Source organism: Musca autumnalis, unplaced genomic scaffold (assembly GCF_047663935.1).
Source record: "Musca autumnalis isolate F117 unplaced genomic scaffold, ASM4766393v1 scaffold_4, whole genome shotgun sequence".
Lineage (NCBI taxonomy): Eukaryota > Metazoa > Arthropoda > Insecta > Diptera > Muscidae > Musca > Musca autumnalis.
Genome location: NW_027411977.1, coordinates 83442536 through 83468702, shown reverse-complemented (window position 1 = coordinate 83468702; position 26167 = coordinate 83442536). Strand labels below are relative to the sequence as shown.

The 26167-nt window shown below is 36.8% G+C and overlaps 1 protein-coding gene across 1 annotated transcript in view; it reads right to left on the bottom strand.

Annotated features, from left to right (window-relative positions):
* LOC141400782 (G-protein coupled receptor dmsr-1-like) overlaps positions 1–25292 on the bottom strand; it is a 208894-nt gene extending 183602 nt beyond the window's left edge. The window contains exon 1 of the mRNA XM_073980275.1: positions 24656–25292. The gene's annotated coding sequence lies outside the window, so the exon portion shown is untranslated. The remainder of the gene's footprint in view (positions 1–24655) is intronic.
* Positions 25293–26167: the final 875 nt, after the last annotated feature.

Here is a 26167-nt window from a genome sequence, read left to right as displayed (position 1 = left end):
GACAGACAGACAGACAGACAGACGGACGGACATTGCTAGATCTACTAAAAATTGTCTGAAACGGATATCGTACAAACATACTTGGGGTCTAAAACCATTATTTCGATGAGGCATATTTTTGGTCATATCAAAGTGTAAATACCCTCTTTAGCCTAAAGGCTGAGGGTATAAATATCATTATACCTGTTATAGATTCCGTGAAATATATATTTCTTTTTACAGAAATGTGCAACAATTACATATTTTGGGAAATTGGGGAAAATTGTTGTATTTAGGACAACGATGCTCGGCTGCATACGAAAAAGTAGAAACAAACCACGCTTCTTCTCTTTTTATTTTCAACTGCCGTGGTTTAAAAATGGGAATGCTGACTACTACCAATGCACGGAATATTTTGAGCATTTCTGATTTAGGAGCACGCTTGTAATATGTTGACCTAATTCGTTGGATTTCTTTCAATATTATTAAGGAATTATGGTTTAACTTAATCCCGTTTAGACATTGTTTTATTTCCCGATACGATTTGTACCAAATAAAACGATGGCTCGTTTTGGATTTCGATTCTACAATGCTTTGTTGACATTATTCACGCAAGACTCTATTTCTCTACTAGCACACAGCTAACTCTAGTAACTGGTAACCACACATCTTCTCTCTATTCTGGTTACTTCTTTACTCTTTAAACTAACAAACAAACAAACAAACATTTTTCCACAACATCCCATACGGGACAAGGGAGACTTCTCTCATATCAATGAGTGCACCCCGATTCATATTTAGCTCAATGATATGGGACCTACTGTTTATCGCCGAGTCCGAACGGCGTGTCTTAAGACACCACTTGTGGAGAAGTTTTTCAAGGCTGAAATACTCAGGAAATGTCGCAACATTACTGAGGGGTATTTTGCCACCGTTGAAAAATGTTTGATGTTGCCTGGCCGGGGAATCGAACCCCCGACCTTTTGCGTGCAAGGCGGGCGTGCATACCATTGCACCACGATGGCACTCTTTAGACTACACTGATGATTTTAAGTCGCGATTCATTTACAAATCCTTTCCCGTATTTATACGTGCCCGCTAATACATAGACTGTTCTGTTTCCTTAACGTAGAATGTTCCTCAATGATCACTCGACATGCAAGTGAATTCGAAAAATACACATACGCACATACTCGTATAAAAACAGACGAATTAATGTAAACAACTAAGGAGGCAGAGGTAGTAAATAAGGGAGAGGAGCAGGGATTACAATGAATGATGCCACAATGTAAGCTACAACTGAATGCTCAAAAGAACACGGTGTGCCTTAACAAATTTAAATGGAAGGTGCTTACACCTCGGAAGTTTTGCTGATTCTGAAACTACAATGCTCATAGATATGCACAGTACCCCTTAACTAACTTTTAATGGAAACCGCTTACACATGGGATGTTTTTGCGGATTCTGAAACAGCAATGTTCATAGATAAAAAAAAATAAAAAAATGAAAAAATCGCCGTAGGGATTTTTAAATAAATCGCGATCAAAATTCACAATTTTATGGATTTTTTAGGTTTTCACGATTTTGCTTGGAAACCGCAAGTCGTATCGAAATGAGTCTGAAGAAAATGTTGTATAAGACTGACCTTTAGGTTTTTTCGTAGGTTTTACCATTTTTGAGATATACTCATAGAGATTCAGTTCAAATTTTTAGGTTTTTATCTTAAGTCTTCAAGATTTTGCTTTGAAACCGCAAGTCATATCAAAATGGGACTAAAGAAAATAGTGAAGCTGTGAAAATTCTCTACAAGATTAGATGATTTATTTTTTTTCTAGGTTGTACCATTTTCAAGATATATATGTTTAATTTGGGAAATTGCAATAATGGCATTGTTTTATAAGGAGGCGATACAGTCAGTGCATTGTCTCAATTTGAAATTCTATATCTCAAAAACGGTAAAACCTACGACAATATCATAAAGGTCATTCTTGTGAGAATTTTCACAGCTACAACATTTTCTTTAGACCCATTTACAGAGAGCTGGCGGTTTCCAAGCTAAATCGTGAAAACCTAAAGAACCCCTAAAAATGTGAACTTAAATCGCGATTTATTTGAAAATCCCTCCGGCGATTTTTTTGTTTCTTGATATTTCTCATCTATGAGCATTGTAGTTTCAGAATCATCAAAAACTTCCGAGGTGTAAGCACCTTCCATTTAAATTTGTTAAGGCACACCGTGAGAAATGAACAGAGAAAACTGAAAGCGCACAACAATAACTTTTGTTTAAATAATCTAAATGCTGGGTGCCACCGTGGTGCAATGATATATAAACCCTCCGTGCACGCAGAAGGTCGTGGTTTCGATTCACCGGCTAGGCAACCTCATATTTTCAACGGTGGCAAAACACCCCTCAGTAATGTTGGCGACATTTCCTGAGCATTTCAGCCATGTAAGACTTCTCTACAAGTGGTGTCTTTGGACACGCCGCACTATGTCGCGAGTTCATATTAACTGTGGCCAAAAATAGAAGGAGTTGTCGTAGGTGCATCAATTTTGGTGCACGTACCTATTATTGACTTACAATCTTCAGGACAAAAATTTGGGTTGGTCGGTCCACGTTTTGATATAGCCCCCATAGAACCGTACCTCCCGATTTTCGGTATTTTGAATGTTTAAGACACAATGACCAACCGAAGGTATTCAAATGTTGTGGTTAGTCTTCGGCAGAGGTATCAAACATTCCAACAGAGAATTGTGGGCTTAGGTCGACGTTTTGATATAGCTCCCATATAACGGTACCTCCCGATTATCGGTATTTTGAAGATTTTAGCCTCATTATTACACCGAAATTGCTGAAATTTGGTATTTAGTCTTCGCAGGGGACATTATACCTTCACCATGAAATTTGTCTGCATAGGTCCACGCCTTCATATAGCCCCCATAGGACGGTACCTCCCGATTTTCGGTATTTTGGAGGTTTTACCCTGATTATCACACCGAAATGGCTGAAAATTGGTATTAAGTCTCCGTTGGGGGACTTATAACCTTCCACCAGAAATATGTCGGTATAGGTCCTCGTCTTCCTATAGCCCCCATAGAACCGTGCCTCCTCATTTTCGGTGTTTTGAGTGTTGTGGCCTCAATATCCACCCGATATGACTGAAATGTGGTGTTTAGTCTTCATATTGTTTGTGAGCATATTGAATATATCAAACTCTTGTCTTTATATATGAGAAATTTCCTTTAAAAAAATGTTTGACCGATTAGTGGTCAAAAAACGGTAAATTTTTTGTAAAAAATCGAATTTTGATTTTCGCTGTTCACAATTTTTTTAAAAATTTATATTTTTAAAAATTCTCTCGTTTTAAAGCAAGACTATTAGGTACTTAATAACCCCACAAAAATATATGATGATCGGTTCATTCGTTTTCGGGCTATAGCCAACACCGCAAAACGATTTGTTAAAAAAGGGGGTATCCTCTCAGTGAGGTGGTCCCTGAAAAAGAGAAGTGACACATTCGTCTGCAAACCTCTGCAGCTGGGACCTTTATATATTTGAAGTACTCACTTTTTACTACTCATACAGCAAAAAATATCGATATACACTTTTATACAATTTTTTTCCACTCCACTCAATTTAAAATTTGCTTCAGAAAATTAATAAACTTAGTAGTACATGTTTGGGTAAATGTAAACACCATAGATTAATATTTACATGCAAACAAAGGTGTAGACAAGTTTATTACATCCCAAGAGAACTTAGGAACAATTTTTGCAGCGACCGCTACTTTTAAATTTTAAATATTAACACATAATATAATTTATTAATTTTAGAAAAAAACACACAAAAATAGGAATTAACTAAAATTGTCGGATTTAAATCCTCATATAGCAAAAAGTACTTCACGTATCAGTACCAAAATTCACGGTCGTGACACTGTGCGCCGTTCGGACTCGGCGATAAACTGTAGGTCCCAAATCATTATTTTTATTATTATTATAAACGTATGATGCAATTCAAATTCTTAAATTAACAGAAATTTGTCTTAATTAGCTTAAATCTACCAGTTATTTTCGTAACAATCGAATTCCGTATAGAAACTTACAATTGACGACGACAAAAAATTGGGATTTTGGCCAGTAAAACCGATTTCTGAACCACTGTGCGCCGTTTTTACTTGTTTAGTTTCAACAAGTTTGCTGTCGAATTGCATTAATTTTATAAATCGGTGATTAAAAAATGTGTATTTTAACCAGGAAAAGCGATTTTGAATCACTGTGCGCTGTCATATTTCTATTTAGCGTTGAAAGGTAACGAAATACAAACCTACATCTCGTTTCATATTTATGAATTGTATTTTTAAGAAAATAAATCTTTGCTCGCTTTTTCTGGTTGCTTTCAGTTTCCCATTTTGATTTTTTTATTTTGCTCTTTTGAATAAATTATAAAGAACTCTTTACATACTTTATACCCTAAAAGTAGCCTTGATGTTAAGAAGAGAAAAAAGAGGAATTACCTGCAACAGATTGTGGATGTGACAGCGCACCGTTCAAGTAAGTAAGGTTAAGTTTATGATGCATTGGGACCAAAACATCCAAGGATGGTTAGAATGTCCACTGCTTTGAAAATAAACTCCTCTTTTTAAGAGGAAGGTGTCGTTGTTGTCTTTGTTGTGTACCAACAAATAATAAAGGTACAATAAAAGCAAACAGTACCTTTTTTTCTTTCAAATTCATACCCATTCCATTTAAAATGAGTAACATTTTATGAACCACAAATAAAATAACTCTGTAATTAAATTCTTTTTATGTTTGAAAAAATTGTCTAATATTTACAAAACATTTAGATGCTTTTATTTTTAATTGATATTTATCTAGGAATGTTTAATTAAAACAAAATGTTAATGTTATTGACTTTTTTTAGTTTACCATTGCATTATTTTAATTTTTGTGTGTCGAAATTACACTTACAAGAGTCCTACAATTGAAGATGCAGAAAGCAACAGAGAAAAATATCAAAAAATGTATTTTTTTTAACAAATTAGAGATATAATTATTATTTTTTTTCATAAAACTCATATTAAAAAACACTCACTTCCTGTATTGGATCAGGAAAAAAGTTTGCGACTTAAGTCTATTCAACGCGGGATCAATAGTTGTATTTCGGTAATGGCAATTTATGAAATACCTACGGGTAATTGGGATCCGATCGTGGTTTTCATTTGTTTTCAAAAATTGCCTAAGATCGCACACGCTTTATGGGAGTAAAGTGTGACAAATAAGTCTCGTCTTTCAACTTGGAAATAATTAGATTAGGGGTGAGCACGCCTGTGTGCTAGCACACAGGCAAATTGAGAAAACGTGCTCTTATTTTTTTGTGAACCATAAATAATTAAAACTTTATGCAATTTTTTATTTATATTTTTTAATAATTTGCATTGTGGACGATTTTAGACAACATTAACGTTTAAAAAATGTTGAAATAAGTAATGAAACATCAAGAAAAATTAAATATTAATTCTCCCTTAAATTTGCCTCTCTCTCGATTTTGCTCAGCTCTGAATTAGATGCATTCTTGACAGAGAGAATTCGATCTCTTCTGTGTTTGCATGAAATGAGAAGTGTTGGCACTTTGTATAATTCGACTTGTAAAGTGTCTCCTAAATCTTGTACTTCTTCTCCTCACTCTTCTCCCAGTCCCAAACACTTTTCGACACCTCTTCGTTCGACTCCTAATTCTTGTTGCGTTCTTTGTACAGAGCAACAACACAAATTAAATGTTAGCCAGCGGTTCGTAAATTGAACGCCGTTCGAAAGATTTAAATTGGTCAAAAATCATCGTTTGTGTGTGAATTGCCTACGGAAGGGACACGAAGTCAAAAATTGTGCTAGTCGTTGTTTGTGAAAGTGCAATCAGAGACATCATACTCTATTGCACAGAGATCGCTCTATTGTGAGCAGTGAGAGTCAAATTGTGACTCCCAGAAGTTCGAAGTTGTCTGATTCAGCTTCCACCTTTCGTTCTAGAGTATTAATTCTTCGTCTACTTCTAGCGATTCGTCGACATCGGTCGATAACGTAGTTCGACAATCCTTCCACGTAACTCAGAAAGGAAAAGTTCTATGTATTGGGAACAGCGCTGTTGAGTATCGTTCATCAGGGTGCTCCTTTTCCTGCTAGGGCGCTGATCGACCCGGCTTCGAAGTCATCTTTAATTTCGGAAAGACTTCAGAAGGATCTGAAACTCCAGGTTCAATCCACGAAATCGACAATCATTGGAGTTAATAGTACTGTGGGCGTTGGTAGTAGGTTCCATATCGAGAAATCTTCCAACCTTTTCAGTCACTTCGGACCTTAAGTCGGATTTGTCGAATATAGTTTTGGCAGATCCTCAATTCGGCGAATCGCGTCCCGTAGATATTTTGATAGGAGCAAACTTGTACCCGAAAATAATTATAAATCTTCTACTTTTGTCTGCTTCGCTGCTCGCTCAAAATACATGGTTTGGGTGGATCATTATTGGCCCTGTCACATAAATTGTCGTTTTCGTAAATCGTACGGAACAATAGTTGTAAAGCGGCCAAAACAAACATAACTAACGTTAGCTCACGTCGCGGGGTCCCTAATGGCGCTTTCGTTAGCCAGATCTACATTGATCTGCACAAACGGTTGGGTCCCTAATAGTCCAGTCGCTTAAATGGTCCCTAATGACCATATGTACATCATGGTCTTTAATGAACTTGATATACCGGGGTCACTAATGGCCCTGGATCGCGGCGTCCCTAATGACCCATCGCATAGCATGAAAAAATAATGGAAAAAAGAAAAAAAGTTTGAAAGAAAAAATGTAAAAGGTACTGCTCACGCCTACACTATGCCATTGCTTAATTTCGTATATACCCAGCAAACCAATCGTACCGACATCGTAACGAAATCGGAACAAAATTCGGACGATACGTCCGATATCTGATCCGAAATAGTAGCGATATCTTAACGAAAGTTGTATGAAGTGGTTGACATAATTTCGGAACGAAATGTCTTAGCGACATCGGATCGATTTCGGTCCGATTTCGTAACGAAATCTGAAGAAAATCTTTGGGAAATTCGGATAGGAAATTTCTTTCGGACATTCGTTCCGAAATCGGAACGCAATCGGTACAAAATCTGAACTATTTGCTATCCGAAAAATCGTTTAGAAATCGGAACGAAATCTGAACGACTTTGCTTCCGAAATTGTTCAGACTTGTCGGACATCAGACATTTGGTTTGCTGGGTATGTACATACAGTAGAACCTCGATAATTCGTAATTCAAGGGACCGGCAATTTATTACGAATTATCGAGGATTTCGAATCAGCGAGGTTAAAATGCGAAGGAAATGGCTTCAAGGGACCGATAGCTTATACGAATTATCGCGACTCTACTGTATATACTTTTTAATTACATAGATTTACATTGTATTTGTTAAAACATATGGATGTTTCAAGGGAGTCGGCAAATGTTTAAGTGAGAATTAATAATTTGATTTAAATTGGCCCTATGAATTGTATAGGTGTATTCGTTGAAATCTCCTCATTTCCCATTTATTACACCCCTGTAATAGTATGAGAGATTTCAACGAATATTCACTTGACAACCGCCCTCTTGAAGCATCCATGCAGATGTAAACAAAACATAAATAACAAGAAGAACATCAGATTGATTTGCAAGCAACACCCGCGCTTTATCGTAAGCTTTGCGTATATATCGTTGTACAAAAGGTAATATTGTTTACCAATAATAAACATCGGCAGTTGAGCCAAATCTTTTACGAAAACTATCGTATTTTATTTCTAATTTCTTTACATTGATTTACCGACGGCCATCCGTTCGTATTGGGCGTACTGGCTCTATTAGGAGAGTCTTGATACACTTGTTCCCCCCAAGTCCCTATAGTGCGGACTAAACAGCTATATTATCCTATTTACATAAATTTTTGTAGGATTCGTTTTCTAGCCACATAAATGAATTGGTAAATATTTCTCATCGATTGGTCAATAAAGAAATGTGGCCTTTAAAGCAATTTCGTGAAAATTTAGACCAGTTCTCGAATCGCTTTGATTTTTGTTGCAGCCACTCGTATTTGCTGCCCCTATTACGACAGTACAAGCATTTTCAAGGGCAAATCCATACTTCCTGAGAAATGGCCCGAAAGGTGTAAAAAACCCCTAGGACAGCATTTGCAGTGCCTGGAGCGCACAATAACTCTCGAACGGATCAGTCGATTCGGTCCAAAATTTGGTTTTTGTAATATATTATACAAACTTAGTTTATGTTAACCTGTTACAGCGGTGTTGATCATATGGTAGAATTTCAGTAGTTTTTCTCTTGCGAGACGATCTAAACGATGAGATTGAAACAATCAATGAAAAAGAATGCCAGAGATATTATCACTAACAACTACTGGACATGTTTCGCACTTGGTAGGTGCTCATAAGGTGTATTAAGTGATCGCCTTAGTATGCGTCATCACCGAGTTTTCGCTGTATGTATACCGAATTGCTTGCTAAATTGCAATTAGGAATTAGATACAACGAAATTTAAGGGCTGACAGCATTGTCATCGCTAACAATCTCACTAACATTTGCATTGTTTGTAGATGGGCAATATCGGTCCACACTTTCCGATACCTCGCACACAAAAGTTCAAAATTTTTGCTAAAACGTTACCGAGTTGGTTCATACTTCGCACATCGTAATATTTCTGCGAATCTTAGAAAAAGTTCGAATATGACTTATATCGGTCCACTTCTTCAGGTACCTCCTACACAAAATTTCGGAAAAGGGCAGTTTAAGAGCTGCTCTCACATCGCTCTGATTTTTGTTGTAGCCTCTTGTAATCGCTGCCCCTATTACGACAGTACAAGCTTTTTCCGGGGCAAGTCCAAATGACCCGAAAGGTGTAAAAACCTCTAGTCAACTTTCCCACTTGCTTAATCAAAGCAATCCTCGTCCCGATTACATATCAGCACTGTGGCAAAGTATTGTCCACTCCATGCACAGAGCCGCAAAATCAATTCTTGGACACCAGATGTTATGACCAGGAGTGTCGTGCTGCTTCCGAATGGAAAAATTTGTAGCGCACGAGAGATATATCAGGAGAGAAGAAAAACGTATTTTACGCAGGAATAGGAGAGTGATGGAAAAGTGGGAGTGCTTAAAAATCGAGATCCAAAATGAAGTCCGAAAATTCTACCAAAGAGTGAAACATCAATCTGATGGCTTTGATACAGGCACACCTTCCTGTAGAGACCAAAAAGGTTATTTGGTAACTGATACAGATAGTGTGTTCAGGATATCCCATAGTAGCGAAAACGACGAACATGCCACTGATCCAATCCTAGAAGATGGTATTGAATGTATACCACCCGGCCAAGATGAGGTAAAGACAGCAATAAACCGGCAGAAGAATTATAAGGCAACAGGAGCCGATGGTCTACCAGCCGAGCTGTTCAAAACCGGAGGCGACACGCTGATTAGGTATATGCATCAGCTAGTTAGCACCATTTGGCAGGAAGAATGCGTACCCGACGATTGGAACCTGAGAATCCTGTGCCCCGACCACAAGAAAGGAGATAGGACTTTATGTACTAATTATAGGGGCATAAGTATTCTACTGTTACCTGGCAAATCCACCATTGATCAGATATTTACCTGGGACAAGTAAAATGACTTTGACTGATATCCGGTCCTCAGTTAAAATAGGACGGAACCTTTCCGAACGATTCCTGAGCAAAAGAGGTTTCAAACAAAGAGACAGCCTTTCGTGGGAAATTTTCAACATCCTGCTGGAAACGGTTATACGAGATGCAAATGTCAGAAGAAATGGTAAAATTTACACCAATAGCCACATGTTACTTGCTTATGATGGCAATATAGACAAAGGTCGATCAGCAAACGAATTAACTCATACCTTTAGGAAGATCGAGGGGAATCTGCTAAAGTAGTTCTGGCGGTAAACAACGACAAAACCAAGTTGATGGCGTCGACGCGCAATGCGTCCATTGAGCTCGGACCAACTGTGGAAATTGGTTTCTATAATTTTGAGGTAAAAGACTTCGTCTACCTCTGCACAGCTGTAAACACAACAAATAACATCAATTGTGGAATAATATGAAGAATTGTATTGGCCAACAGATGCTGCTTTGGCTTAAGTAAACAGCTTAAAAACAAAGCCACAGTTCGTCAAAACAAAAGTAACGCTCTAAAGAGACTCATATTACCCGTGCTAGTTAATGGTTCTGAAGCAAGGGTAGACGCAGAGAAAAAATATTTTTCGCTTTTGTTGGAACAAAAATATCTGTTTTGGTTCCAAAAATGTATTTGTTTTGTTCAAACATTGCAATCCAAATCTAAAAATGCTATCTTTTGTTCCAAACATAGAAAACAAAAACAACTTTCGAATTTCCTCAATATTGTAAAAATCGTTAACAATACCGATTGTAGGAACTATCATAATCTAATTTTGTTTACAAAAAGTATTTTCAACCCAGAAAACCAGCCCAGAAATTTTTGATTTGAGTGTATATACTTCTCATATACACTTTTCACATAACTTGGATATAAATGTCGCGTATAATATTGCAATCATTGATGAACACAATACATGGTTTGCTGCATTGGCTGACAACAAAGACAAACAAAAATCCACACGCACCCACCACAACATAAGGAATAATTAAACACCATAACAAACTCCGGTATAACACCAAACCTGAAAGCACAATGAAGATAGAAGAATGAAACAAAACAGAAACAAAAACAAGAGTCTCATTGTTGGTATACATACACACAAAAACAAAGATAAAGGCATCATGTCATACAAACAAAACTCACCATAATTGTTTTTTTCAACACGGCATCGAATAGCGAGAGAAGAGAAAAAATTGTCGAAGAAAAGAGAGAACTATTGTCCAGTTGACAAAAACTATTTTTGGATTTAACAAAACCCAATTGTTGGAATCACAATACTACATTTGGAATTTAACAATATCTTTACAATACATATTTTGCTCATCGAATATTGTTGGATCAATCATATTTTTTTCTCTGCGTGTACTTGCACAAGCAGATAAGGCAGTGTTGACGGTGAATATTGACGTCGTATGAATCACGAGCTGTATCGGTATACAACCACATACATAGTTAAGCGTATCGAGATAAAAACGATTTCGTCGAGTCCTCGAAAAATATGTGTGGATATGGCGTGCAACGCTGTTTCCGTGCTGTACTGTTTATTGTTGTCCAGGACTAAACCAGAGAAATCCCTGTGATAGAACAGTGACGGCGGCATTTGACTTATCAAAAGTCTTTGACACTGTCAAACACTACACGCTGTTTGAGGACATTGAGCAGACAACCCTCCGGCCAAGCTTGAAACTTTGGATAATCAATTATATGTGTGGACGCCAGTCGTACGTGGAATTCAGTAACAAGAAGTCCAAACCCAGTAGAGTGAAACAGTTAGTTTCCCAAGGTGGGGTGATGTCTCCTGATCTGTTTAACCTCTACCTCCCCTGTATTCTGCCCCCTCCAGACGACACCGAGGTCGTAACGTATGCGGATGATTGTACGATCCGGGCGTCAAATACCTTCCCTGATGTCATTTGTGAAAGACTGAACTCCTTTTTGACCGATCTTACCACGTCTTTCCACGCGAAGAATTTGCAGATATCCGCCACTAAATCTATGGCCACTCTGAAATTTGGAATTATGATTATTGTTGGAGTGTAGGATTGAGGAAATTCGTACCCATAAGTACGAACTAAATGGTACTGGCTTTGGTACAATTTGGAGTTGGGTGAACGGATAGAGCTGGAATCCTAAAATTTGGAATTAAGATTACTGTCGAAGTGTAGGATTAAGCTAGTTTTGCAAATTCGTACTTATGGGCACGAAAAGTACTAAATTTGGTGCAATTTGGATTTGAGCGAAGGGATAGAACTGGAATCCTGAAATCTGGAAAAAAAAAGATTATTGTCGAAGTATAGGATTCAGGAAGTTTTGGAAATTCGTACTTATGGGTACGAAAAGTACTACATAGTACTAAGTTTGGTACAATTTGTATGTGGGTTAAAAAATAAAGCAGGAATCCAGGTGGTTTTGGAAATTTGTATTTATGTTTACGAAAAGTACTCAATGGTACTAAATTTGGTACAATTTGGATTTGGGTGAACGGGTAGCGCTGGAATAATGAAATTTGGAAATAAATACCGTCGAAGTGTAGGATTCTTTGGAAAATTCTGTTTATGGGTACGAAAAGTACTAAATTTGGTACAATTTGGATTTGGTTGAACGCATAGAACTGGAATCCTGAAATCTGGAAAAAAGATCATTGTCGAAGTGTAGGATTCAGGAAGTGGACATTCGTACTTATGGGTACGAAGATTACTAAATGATACTAAGTTTGGTACAATTTGTACAGATGAGATTTGGAATTAAAATTCCTTCTATTATTTTGTACTATTGTCAGTGAGCGTATATTGGGGGGCCACCGTGGTGCAATGGTTAGCACGTCCGCCTTGCACTCAGAAGGTCTGCGGTTCGAATCCCAGGCCAAGCAACATCAAATTTTCAACAGTGGCAAAATTCCCCCTCAGTAATGCTGGCGACATTTCCTGAGTATTTAAGCCATGAAAAACTTCTCTACAAGTGGTGTCGTAAGACACGCCGTTCGGACTCGGCAATAAAAAGTAGGTCCCATATCATTGAGCCAATATGAATCGGCGTGCACTCATTGATATGAGAGAAGTCTCCCTTGTCCCATCTGGGATGTTTGGGGAACAATTATTATTATTATTATTATGTATAGAAAATTACTAAATGGTACTCAGTTTGTTATTGGGTGTAGGGACATACCTGGAATTTGTAGTTTTTGAGTTAGGGTGAGTATTGTTGTGTAACGCGTTTTAAAAAATACGTGCCATAATTTACAAAAATATTTTTTTAGAATCACTATTAGTATGTGGAGTTTAGATAGGGAGGGGGCTTTGAAAATGTATACTAAGAAAAGTATTTAATAGTATTATTAAAAAGTATTAAATGATACATAATTTGGTACAATTTGTTATTGTGTACTATTATAAGGCTACTAAATGTACTAAATGGTTTATTGTGTTACAATAATGTTTTACCTTCTGAGGACAGAAAGAGCTTAATTAAAATGTCTCAAACAATGTGGTTCGCTGTTGATGTGTGAGGGTGAGATACCGTTTTTTTTTATACCCTACACCACACTGTGGTAAGGGGTATTGTATCTTTGTACATTTGTATGTAACATACAAAAGGAAACGAAATAGACCCATAGTTCGTTTTAGGGATATATGTACATACAATCACTTTCTGAGTCGATTTATGCATGTTCATCCGTCTGTCCATGTATTTTTGTTTGCAACGTACAGGTCGCATTTGTTGTCCGATTCAGCTGAAAATTGAGGAATGTAATTTTTTTTTAGCCATAGGAAGAACGCTCTTGCTTTTGGTGAAAATCTGTTCAGATTTGGATATAGCACTCATATACATTTTCGGTCGATTTGACGTATTGGCTGCAGCAAACACGCTATATACGTCCGATTCTGCTGAAATTTAGAATGTGTGACTGAACTCGGTCTAGAAATTAGTGTGTCGAAATGGGTTCAGATTTGGGTATAGCTCTCATATATATTTTCGGCCGATTTGACGTATTTGCGGCACCAAACACGCTATATACGTCCGATTTTGATGTTATATGGAATGTGTGACAGAATTTTGTCTAATAATAAGTATACCATATTATATAGAAATCAGTTCAAATTGATATATACATAGCTCCTATATATATTTTACATATTCACAGTGGTGTTGGGTATCATATAGTCGTCCCCGCCCGACTATGATCCTTTCCTTACGTTTTTTTTTTTTTTGGAAAATCGGTATTATAGTTTATGTTATAAATATTGTTTATTTGTTTTTGATATTCTTTCAACGATTGTGTTGGCTAGGCCATGAGCGATGATGAACCTACTAAAAATGCGTATAAATACCGGACACATGGCGGTACACGAGAACTGACAGGCCACGGCATTGATGGATCAAAGAAATGGAAGGCGAGATCGAAAACGAGGTATTTCAAATTGGAAAACCACAGCTAAGGAGAGGAATGAAATTTTTTATACCCTCAGCATTTATGCTAACGAGGGTATATACACTTTCATACGGGCAAAATTTGCCTCATCGAAATAATGGTTTTATACCCCATGTATGCTTGAACGAAATGTGTTTCAGACAATTTGGAGACGATTTAGCAATGTCCGTCCATCCGTCTGTCTGGCTGGTGCACACGATAACTCTTTAACGGATGAACCGATTTGGTCAAAAATTTGGCTTTCGCAATATTTTGTTAAACTTAGTTACCTCCCCCACAAAAGTTCGAAAATCTTCGGAAAATTTGTGAACACGATAACTCTTGAACCGATTTGGTCCATACTTTGCACATCGTGAAATTTCTACCAAACTTAGGTGAGGTTCCAATATGGACTCAATCGGTCCACGCTTTCATTTTCCTCCCACACAAAATTTCGGAAAAGTTCAGTTTAGGACCTGTTCTCGAATCGTTTTGATTTTTGTTGTAAGAACTTGTATTCACGGCCCCCCATACGGCGGTACAAGTTTCATCATGGGCAAACCATACTTCCTGAGAAAATAGCCTGAAAGTTCCAAAAAAAAAACCCCTAAGACACCGTGTGTAGTGGTTGGAGCGCAAGATAACTCTAGAACGGATCTGCCGATTCGATCTGAAATTTGGCCTTAATAATACGTTGTCCAAACTTAGTTTAAGTTTGAAGATAAGCCATATCGGTTCACTGCTTCAGGTACCTCCCCCACAAAAGTTCAAAAATGTTCGGAAAAATTGTGGGCACGATAGCACTTGAAGGGAAGATCGATTTAGTCCATACTTTACGCATACTAATATATCTACCAGATATAGATCATGTTTTAATATGAACTATATTTGTCAATTCCTTCGGGTACCTTCCACACACAATTTTGAATAAGTTCACTTTAAGACCTGCTCTTGATTAACTTTGATTTATGTTGAAGCAACTTGCAATCGCTGTCTCAATTACGACGGTAAAAGTTTTTTCAGTGGCAAGTCCATACTTCTTGGGAAAACATCCCGAAAGTTGTAAAAACCCCTATGGCACCATATGTAGTAGTTGGAAAGCACAATAACTCTAGAACTGATAAACCGATTTGGTCCAAAATTTGGCCTTCGTCATATTTTGTCCAAACTTAGTTTAACTTCTAAGATGTCCATATCGGTCCTCTCCTTAGGATACCTCCCCCACAAAAGTTGATGTTCTTTGTGGTCCTGTTTACAGCCATAAGTTTTCCGTGGTCTAGTCCATGCTTCCTGGCATACTGGTCCAACAGGTGTACGATAACCCACTGAAATGACTAGTGTGCGCGATATATATCGAAAAGAAATGACTCTCAAAATAAGATCCACTTCCGTATTGCACTATTTCGGCCCATTCCCTCCTCCGCAAAACTTTTGAACTTTAATCTTATCCACATTTTTGTCGGCAAGTTCAAATGTCCAAAAAGTACCACAAAATTCTGAAAAGACCCTAAATACTTACATTCGATCTGTCCGTAGATCAAAGGTCCAATTCACATAGTCTGAGGGTATATCTCTGTCGGTAAATCAGGCTGATACTTTTGTACTTGTTTCTTAGTTCAGCTTATAGGACAAATGTTCTGTAAAAGACTAACTAAGTAAATAAATGGTCACAAACCTTTAACCTCGAAAATTGTCAACGGCAAAGCCGGCTGATACTTTTGTACTTGTTTCTTAATTCAGATTATAGGACAAATGTTCTGTAAAAGACTAACTAAGTAAGTAAGTGGTCACAAACCTTTAACGTCGAAAATTGTCAACATAGTTCCATATTCCACGGTACCTTCCCCTTATGGGTCTATTAGGAGTTTTAGTTATTTTTTACAAAAATACCCGTAATTTGAAATTTTAGATTCCCAATGATCACAAAACTTCTCCGCCAAAAATTGTCAACATAGGTTTATGTATCTCCCGATTTTCGGATTTTGAGGGCTTTAACTACATTTTCTACTGAACTAACCCTAATTTGACATTTGAGGTTCCCTGTAGTTACGAAACTTCTCCACCAACAATTGTCAACATTGGTTCATGTTTTGGTATATCCTCTATATAACGGTACCTCCCAATGTAGTGCTTTTAGCCACATTTTTAATTTTATATAAGATGAGGGCATACTAACTTTGTCATTCGATTTGTAACACATCTGTATATATCTGGATCGTAAGGAGATATTTCCGGTTATATCACTTATCAGCATAAATATCACAGATTTACAATCTATATATATAAAAGAGTAAAGTGATTATGTGATCTACAACGCCCAGACGAAACGGTTGAAGCTAGAATCCCCAAATTTTGTGTGAGGATTAGTCTTGGGGCAAAGGTGCTCGATAAGGCTGGGTTTTTGGAAATTCGTCCTACAAGGGTGCGAAAAGCACTAAAATGTACTAAAAATGGTCAAATTTGTGTGGGGGCCGACTAAGAATCAACGCCCAGACGAAACGGCTGAAGCTAGAATTCCCAAATTTTGGGTGAGGATTAGTCTTGGGGCGAAGATGCTCGATAAGGCTGGGTTTTTGGAAATTCGACCTACAAGGGTGCGAAAAGCACTAAAATGTACTAAAAATGGTCAAATTTGTGTGGGAGGCCGACTAGGAATCAACGCCCAGACGAAACGGCTGAAGCTAGAATTCCCAAATTTTGGGTGAGGATTAGTCTTGGGGCGAAGGTGCTCGATAAAGCTGGGTTTTTGGAAATTCGTCCTACAAGGGTGCGAAAAGCACTAAAATGTACTAAAAATGGTCAAATTTGTGTGGGGGCCGACTAAGAATCAACGCCCAGGCGAAACGGCTGAAGCTGGAATTCCCAAATTTTGGGTGAGGATTAGTCTTGGGGCGGAGGTGCTCGATAAGGCTGGGTGTTTGGAAATTCGTCCTACAAGGGTGCGAAAAGCACTAAAATGTACTAAAAATGGTCAAATTTGTGTGGGGGCCGACTAAGAATCAACGCCCAGACGAAATTGCTTAAGCTAGAATTCCCAAAGGATTAGTCTTGGGGCGAAGGTGCTCGATAAGGCTGGGTTTTTGGAAATTCGTCCTACAAGGGTGCGAAAAGCACTAAAATGTACTAAAAATGGTCAAATTTGTGTGGGGGCCGACTAAGAATCAACGCCCAGACGAAACGGCTGAAGCTAGAATTCCCAAATTTTGAGTGAGAATTAGTCTTGGGGCGAAGGTGCTCGATAAGGCTGGGTTTTTGGAAATTCGTCCTACAAGGGTGCGAAAAGCATTAAAATGTACTAAAAATTTCAAATTTGTGTGGCTGACCGCCTAATAATCAACGCCCAGACGAAACGGCTGAAGCTGGAAACCTGAGATTTTGTGTGAGTGTTAGTCTTGGGGCGAAGGTGCTCGATAAGGCTGGGTTTTTGGAAATTCGTCCTACAAGGGTGCGAAAAGCACTAAACTGTACTAAAAATGGTAACATTTGTGTGGCTGACCGCCTTATAATCAATGCGCAGACGAAACGGATGAAGCTAGAAGCTTGAAATTTTGAGTGTAGGTTGGTGTTAGTATGTAGGCGTGAGATAAGGCTCGGTTTTTGGAAATTCGAACTGGAAGGGTACGAAAAGTACTAAATGGTACTAAATATGGTACCCTTTGTATTAGGCAAACGGGAAAAGCTAGAATTCTGAAATTTGGGATGAAGGTCATTGGTGGAGAGTTAGAAAGATGTACCATAGGGTTTTTGGAATTTCGACCTAGAAGTGTACGAAAAGTACTAAAAGTTATAAAATTTAGTACCAGTTGTATATTTTGAACGGCTATAGCTAGAATCTTAAAATTTGGTATGGAAATAAAGGATGGGAGGTGGTGTTGATGAAAGGAAATTCGTTCTCATGTGTACGAAAAGTACTAAAGTGTACTAAATTTAGTACAATTTGGATTTGAGTGAACGGATAAAGCTGGAAACTTGAATTTTAAAATTAAGACTACTATTGAAGAGTAGGATTGAGATATTAGGGTTATTTTTGGAAATTCGTACTTATGTGTACGAAAAGTACTAAATTTGGTACAATTTGGATTTGGGTGAATGGATAGAGGTGGAATCCTGAAATTTTGAATTATTATTACTGTTAGAGTATAGGATTGAGGTAGTTTTGAAAATTTTTACTTGTTCGTACGAAAAGTACTAAACGGTCGTGAATTTGGTACAATTTGGATTTGGGTGAATGGATATAGGTGGAATCCTGTAACTTGGAATCAAGATTACTGTTGAACTGTAGGATTGAGTTAATCTTGGAAATTCGTACCTATGGGTACGGAAAATACTAAATTTGGTACAATTTAAATTTAGGTAAACGGACAGAGCTGGAATCTTGAAATCTTTATATATAAAACTCAATTGTCGTTTGTTGGTAATTGAATCAGTTGAAAACGGCTGGAGCGATTTGGATAATTTGTTGTGGAAATGTTAGTCATAGTCCAGTTTAGGTTTTTATGCAAAGAAAAATTGGCCACGCCCACTTTTCCGCCCACTTTTATAAATATGTTATATCTACGAAACTACTCAACAGATTTTCCTGAAATTTTCAGGGAACGCGGAGTGATCGCCCCCAGTTGAAATAGGCTACATATTTGGTTGAATTTCGGATCGGGCGGGGTACCTCCCCTATGCCCTATTTTTGTAAAAATGCAATATTTGCAACAATTACAAATGTATCGCTTTGAAAATTAATTTCCGAGTCAATGGCGATTGTGTCTCCGACCTTACGTGCTTATTTGGGGCATTAAGACTGGACAACGCCCACTTTTTTAAATATGTTATATCCACGAAACTACTGAATCGATTTTCCTGAAACTTTCAGCGAATGTACAGGGTTGGTCCCCGATAAAAATAGGCTACACATTTTTGGACTTTCGGATCGGGCGGGTACCTCCCCTATGCCCTATTTTTGTAAAAATGCAATATTTGCAACAAATACGAATGTATCGATTTCGGAATTTATTTGCGAGTCAATGGCGATTGTGTCTCCAACCTTACGTACTTAGTTTGGGACTTAAGATCCGACCACGCTCACTTTCTAATTAGGTTACATCTACAAAACTACTGTAGGGATTTTCAAGGAAATCGTGATTTGTCTAAATTTTTAAATCTTTAAAAATAAAAATCAAATGTCGTTCGTTGGTCATGGCATCAGTTGAGAACGGCTGGACCGATTTCGATAATTTTTTCTGTAAAATGTGCGCCATAACCCGATTTTGGGTTTTTATGCAAAGAAAATTTACGACCACTTTTTTTCAATTTTCAATTTTTATCATTTCTACAAGAACTACTGAACCGATTTTCCTGAATTGCCAGGAAATGTACAAGGATTGCCCCCGCTTAAAATAGGCTACAAATTAAGTTGAATTTCGGAAGGGGCGGGGTACTTCCCCTATACCCTACTTTTTTAAAAATGTTATATTTACAATAATTACGAATGTATCTATATCGGAAGACCTTACCCACTTTTTTAGAATCTAATGACTTGACCACACCCACTTTTTAAAATATGTTACATCTACAAAACTACTGAACCGATTTTCCTGAAAATGTCAGGGAATGTACGGGCATATTTTCTTGAATTTTGAAGGGGGCATATTTAAAAAAACGCCTTACCTTTATGAATAAAAACAAATGCTGTCATAACCCAACTTAGGTTTTTTGGAAAGAAAAGTTTACCACGCCTACCGAAAACAGGTTACATATTTTATTGAATTCCAGAGGGAGCGGGGTACCTCCCCTATGCGATATTTTTAAAAAACGTTATATTTGCAAAAATTATGCATGTATCGGATTAAAAATTTACGGATTAATCTACAATCTAGGTACTTCTTTAGGGTCTATAGGCCCCACCACGCCTGTTTTTTTTTTTAATATGTCATAACTGAATGGATTTCCACAAAATTTGCGACAAAAGCTCAATGTTTGCCGGTGTTATGTATAGTTTATGAATTTTGGAAGAGGTGGGATACCTTCCCCATGCCTTTCTGTTAAACGCTATACATATAAGCCAAACGTATGATTATATCGGTTTCAGCATACACTTTGGTAGGCAATGAAGTTGTGTGCAGCCTAGGTACATATTTGGAGCCAAAATACCGGACCAGGCCTACTTTTTTTAATATGTTATATCTTGAAAACAGATGATCACGCCCACTCTTTTCAAAACATTATTTTTCCAAAACTACTGAACCTAATATTCAGAAAATGTTCAGGAATGTCCCGTGGTCCAAAATGCTATATATTTGTAGACGAATTTCTGGGCCTATTATTTTATAATCACTATATTTATGAGTGCATAAACTTATAAACTTATGAGTGCATCGGGTTGCAAATTAGTTTTCGAGACAACGGTGGTTGCGCCCCCGATCAGGAAAAACTATATATTTACAAATTTACTTGAATGGTGAGGATCAACGGTCCATCAGCCATGAAAAGCTAAAGCATATAAGTCTCAATAAGCGGGAGAATTCGATTTAACATTTTTTTTAACTTTTATAATTAGATCGCTTTAGGATAAAGACAGGGACATGGACGATAATAAATCCTTAAAAGCATAAATTGGCGATCAACTCCGACAAAGTCCGTAAGATAAAAGAAAGGCTACAGACAAAAAATCCTTCTCGGTTTGACAATAGAGCGAAGAAGTGAGGTAGAAAATACCTATTTTGAATTGTCAAGCATAAAGTCGATAAAAAGTTGTCATTAAAACTCATTACGACGGGCCAGAAACGCGGACCGGGGTCTGCTAGTATTGAATAAAGATTTCTATTGGGCTGTAGGATTGAACAAGTTGTAGAAATTTGTACGAAAGTACTTAATGGTACTCAATTTGGATTTGGGTGCACGGATAGAGCTGGAATCCTGAAATCTGGAATTGAGGTTACTGATGGAGTGAAGGATTGAGGTAGTTTTGGAAATTCATACTTATGGGTACGGAAGGTACTAAATGTACTAAATTTGGTACAATTTGGATTTGGGTGAACAGATAGAGCTGGAATCCTGAAATTTATAATTAAAGTTACTTATGGGGTGTAAGATTGAGGTAGTTTTGGAAATTCGTACTTATGGGTACGGAAAGTACTAAATGGTACTAACTTTGGTATACTTTAGATTTGGGTGAACGAATAGAGCTGGAATCCTGAAATTTGGAATTAAGATTACTGTTGGACTGTAGGATTGAGTTAGTCTTAGAAATTCGTACTTATGTGTACGGAAGGTACTAAATTTGGTACAATTGAAATTTACGTGGACCGATAGAGCTGGAATCCTGAAATTTGGAATTATGATTACTTATGGAGTGTAGGATTGAGGTAGTTTCGGATGTTCGTACTTATGGGTACGGAAAGTACTAAATGGTACTAAGTTTTGTACATTTTGGATTTGGGTAAACAGATAGAGCTGGAATCCTGAAATTTATAATTAACATTACTTATTGAGTGTAGGATTGAGGTAGTTTTGGAAATTCGTACTTATGGGTATGGAATGTACTAAATGACACTTAATTTAGTACAATCTATATTTGGGTGAACGGATAGAGCGGGAATCCTGGAATTTCGAGTTCAGGTTATTGTTGGAGTGTAGGGTTAAGGAAGTTTTGGAAATTCGTACTTATGGGCACGGAATGTACTAAGTGGTACTAAATTGGTACAATTTATACTTGGGTGAACGGAGAGAGCTGGAATCCTGAATTTTAGATTACTGTTGGAGTGTAGGACTGAGATAGTTTTGGAAGTTCGTACTAAATGGTACTTAATTTCGTACAATTTAGTTTTAGGTGGACGGATAGGGTAGTATCCTGAAATTTGGAATTACTGTTGGAGATAGTTATTGTAATTCGTACTTTCATACGAAAAGTATTAATGGTATTATGAATAGAGATGGAATTCGGAAATTTGGTATTATAATCCCTCTTGATGTGTAGGGTATGGATGTCGTTGTGGATATACATATAAAACAAGTAAAAAAGTATCAGTCGGCTTTGCCGACAGAGATATACCCTCAGCCTGTGTATATTGAAACAATTTTTTTTCCAAAAAACGCATGTATTTAGGGAGTTTTAAAAATTTTGGGCGTTTGAACTGACAAAAATTTTGATTAGGATTTAATATCAAAAGTTTTGCGGAGGAGATACTAAAAAGAATGGATCTCCAGCCACTACATATGGTACCATAGGGGTTTTTTAGAACTTCAGGGATGTTTGCTCAAGAAGTATGAACTTGCCCTTGAAACAACTTTTACCATCGCAATTGAGGCAGCAATGCAAGTTGCTTCAACAAAAATTAATTAAATATCACTATAAATGGCCTTCGCCTTAATAAGGCAAAAATAAAAAAAAAATTAAAGTGATTCGAAAGCAGGTCTTAAAGTGAACATGTATCCGAAATTTTGAGTGGGAGGTACCGGATGGAGTGGACAAATATAGACCATATTTGAACCTGATCTATATCTGGTAGATATATTAGGATGTGTAAAGTATGGACCAATTCGGCCACTCTCTTCAAGAGTTATCGTACGCACAATTTTTCCGAACATTTTTGAACTTTTGTGGGGGAGGTACCTGAAGGAGTGGACCGATATGGCTTATCTTCGAACTTAAACTAAGTTTGGACAAAATATTACGAAAGCCAAAAATTGAACCGAATCGGTTCATCCCTTCGAGAGTTATCGTGCGCTCCAGCCAGCCAGACAGACAGACGGACGGACATTGCTCAATCGACTCCAAATTGTCTGAAACACATTTCGTCCAAACATACTTGGGGTCTAAAACCATTATTTCGATGAGGCACATTTTGCCCGTATGAAAGTGTATATACCCTTCATAGCCTAAAGGCTGAGGGTATAATTACAAAATGGCACAGAATTTGGTTCAAACTGTTATTGTGTAAATTAGTAGAGCTGAAATTGTGAAATTCGATATTATGTGTACATACTTATGTATACGAAAAATACTAAATTGCGGTTGGGATTTTGTTTTGGATAAAAGGCAGTAGTTTTTTAACTTATACATATTATAGGTACTGAATTTGGTACCAGTTTGGCGTTGAAGGGATAAAGTGGAATTTCGAATTGTTGTTGAGGGATGGTGATGGTGTTTAGATAAGAATTTTTTTAAATGCATACAAATTCTGAAATTAGGCTTAGGGCTGGCTGAATTATTGAGAAATACACAATGGTATTAAATTTGATGTTGGTGTAGCAATGAAGCTGGAATAATATAATTAGTGTGTGAAAAGTACAAAATTGCGATCAATTTGGTATTGGGCTAAGGAAAAGGTTATAGTCTATTTGACAGGTTCATTTTAGAAATGGTCGTACAATAAATGTACTAGGAGTATTAAGTAATACTAAATATTGAAGCACTTGTATTGGGTGAATCGATAATTGAAATTTGTTGTGAGGATCACTGTTGAGATTGGATCAGAATGTTTATTAAAATCCACCTTTAAATGTATGAAAGGTTTCCACATGTAATACTATTGACATTGGGTGAACAAGTTGAGCTAAAACTGTGACAAGCTAATGAGCTAAGGTTCTGGATTCTAAAAATTGTACTGAATAATGTTTTATTGTTTCTATATTAACACGAATTCGGTTTCTAAATAATGTAATAATTGTTTCACAAACATCCCAGACGGGACAAGGGAGACTTCTCTCATATCAATGAGTGCACCCCGATTCATATTAGATCAATGATATGAGGCGTACTGATTATCGCCGAGTCCGAACGGCGTGCCTTACGACACCATTTTTAGAGAAGTTTTACATGACTGAAATACTCAGTAAATGTCGCCAACATTACTGAGGGGTATTTTGTAACCGTCGAAAATTTGATGTTGCCTGACTGGGGAATAGATCGGTTTTCTACATTTTGATATCACAAATTCCAAAATTCGGACTGAAATTTAAAATTTAGGTCGCTGTTGAAGTGTAGAGGTCTTTTTTTTAAATTCGAACAAAACATGCTCGTACTGTTCGTTTGAAAGAAATTAAATATCAATTTAAATAGCTAAAGGTACATAAAAATGTTCAGTGTTCACCATATTAAATGTTTATTTGAATATTATTTCTTTTCCGCATACGAAGTAGCGGGCATTTTGCTAGTTAATTATAATTAACCCATCGGGTATCTACTTATTTGAACAAGCAAAACATGTACTAGTTTCTTCTGGCCATAGTATATACATCATGATAACTGTAATTTGTTTTATTCTTTACGTTATCTACTTCCTACCATTATTGTTGTCTTTCTGTACATCTTTATAGGACGAAAGAACATTTAATAGGATTCCATCAACAAGGGTTTCCCGCAATTATATTTTACTAATTACGATTGGCCTTGGAGCAAATGTTTACTGACAAGTTCGCCAACACAACGGATGGGCAATATAGAAAAGTATGTTGAATTACAAGGGTATCATTAGAAAATGTTGAATTATATAAAAAGACGAATTGAAAATAAAAACTTATAGTTGCTTAGTTTAGCTAAGATTTACCTTAATTGGTATGATGGCACAACAGCAGTAGTACTTTTTTAGAAGATGTCAAACATGAAATAATCCTCATTGTTGTTGTATGGTATGTATTGTATTATGGTAACATTATTCCAAGGATTAAGTTTTCCATTCGGCTGCAACCTATCTTATTGTTTTCAGATTTTGTCTTTACTTTTGTTGTTTGGCCATGGACAGACACAAAGACCATTATCCTGGTATGATCTTATTTTCAGATTACGAACCTTCTTAGCACCCACACAAACATATATTTTAGATAAATCTGTATTTAATATTTTTTTGTCAAAACTTATGTCAGAAACAAATTTCTCTCACTGCGAGGACTAACAACTTTTTTGTGTATATTTTTTATTTAATAATAGAATATTTTTCTTTGTAGGCAATTATACTGAATTGACAATTTCACTTTGATCACCACAACACATATTAAATGCCTTATTAATATTTATTAATACATTTTAATAATAATTTATTTTATTGACAGTTGGCGCTAATTTCTTAAAATAGCCGCTTTTCCATGATAAACACGTTTGTTCGCTTGAACTTTTTGGCGCTTACTGCGGCTTTAGCTGTTTGCCAAAAAATTGTCCAAGGCAAATCAGCTGAAAACCAAACCACTAAAAGGAAAAACAACAACGAGTCATAGTCATGGCTATGAATTAAGAGTGTCGTTTATGTGGGTGCTGTGAACTACGCTAAGCCTAAGAGGCAATACGCAATTCCATCCACAACATTTTTGAATTGTGTACGGATGAGGAGGTTTATGGACTCCGTCCTATTGAAAAAATTCACACATTGTTTTATTTTTTTCTAAGAGAGTCGTACATAAGAGATATTCAAAATTCTTAAGAGAATTTAACATAGATTCCACAATCATGCCTGTTGAGTTTAACATTTTAAAGAGATTTATTTTAGATGGAGAGATAAATGGAATAATAAAGTGTAGATAAATAAGTAAGCGCTGTTAACGACTACTTGATACCCTACCCCAGGATTGCTTTGAATATTTAGTAAATTAGATGTGGTGAGAGATTCCTTTCATTTAGTTTACCCTTTCGGTGATTCTATGCTATATGGTATAACCAGTTTTTGAAGCCCGTTTTAAGGCAAAATACTTATGGGTACCCTTTATTAATAATTTTGTATTTTTCCCTAAAGTGTTATCTAAAAATATCAAAGAGCAAGCGCTCCTCGTTCGATTTAAAATTTGCATGAAAATACCATCTTATAATTTTATATATTTTATTAACAAAAATTATTTTTTCTTCATTTTTTATACCCTCCACCAGAGTATGGAGGGTATATTAAGTTTGTTTTTCCGTTTGTAACGCATTGAAATACTCATTTGCGACCCTATAAAGTATATATATTCTTGATCAGGGTAAAATTCTGAGTCGATCTGTGCACGTCCGTCCGTCCGTCCGTCTGTGGTAATCACTCTAGCATCCACAAAAATGGAGATAGAACACTGAAATTTTGGGAAAGTGCGTCTTT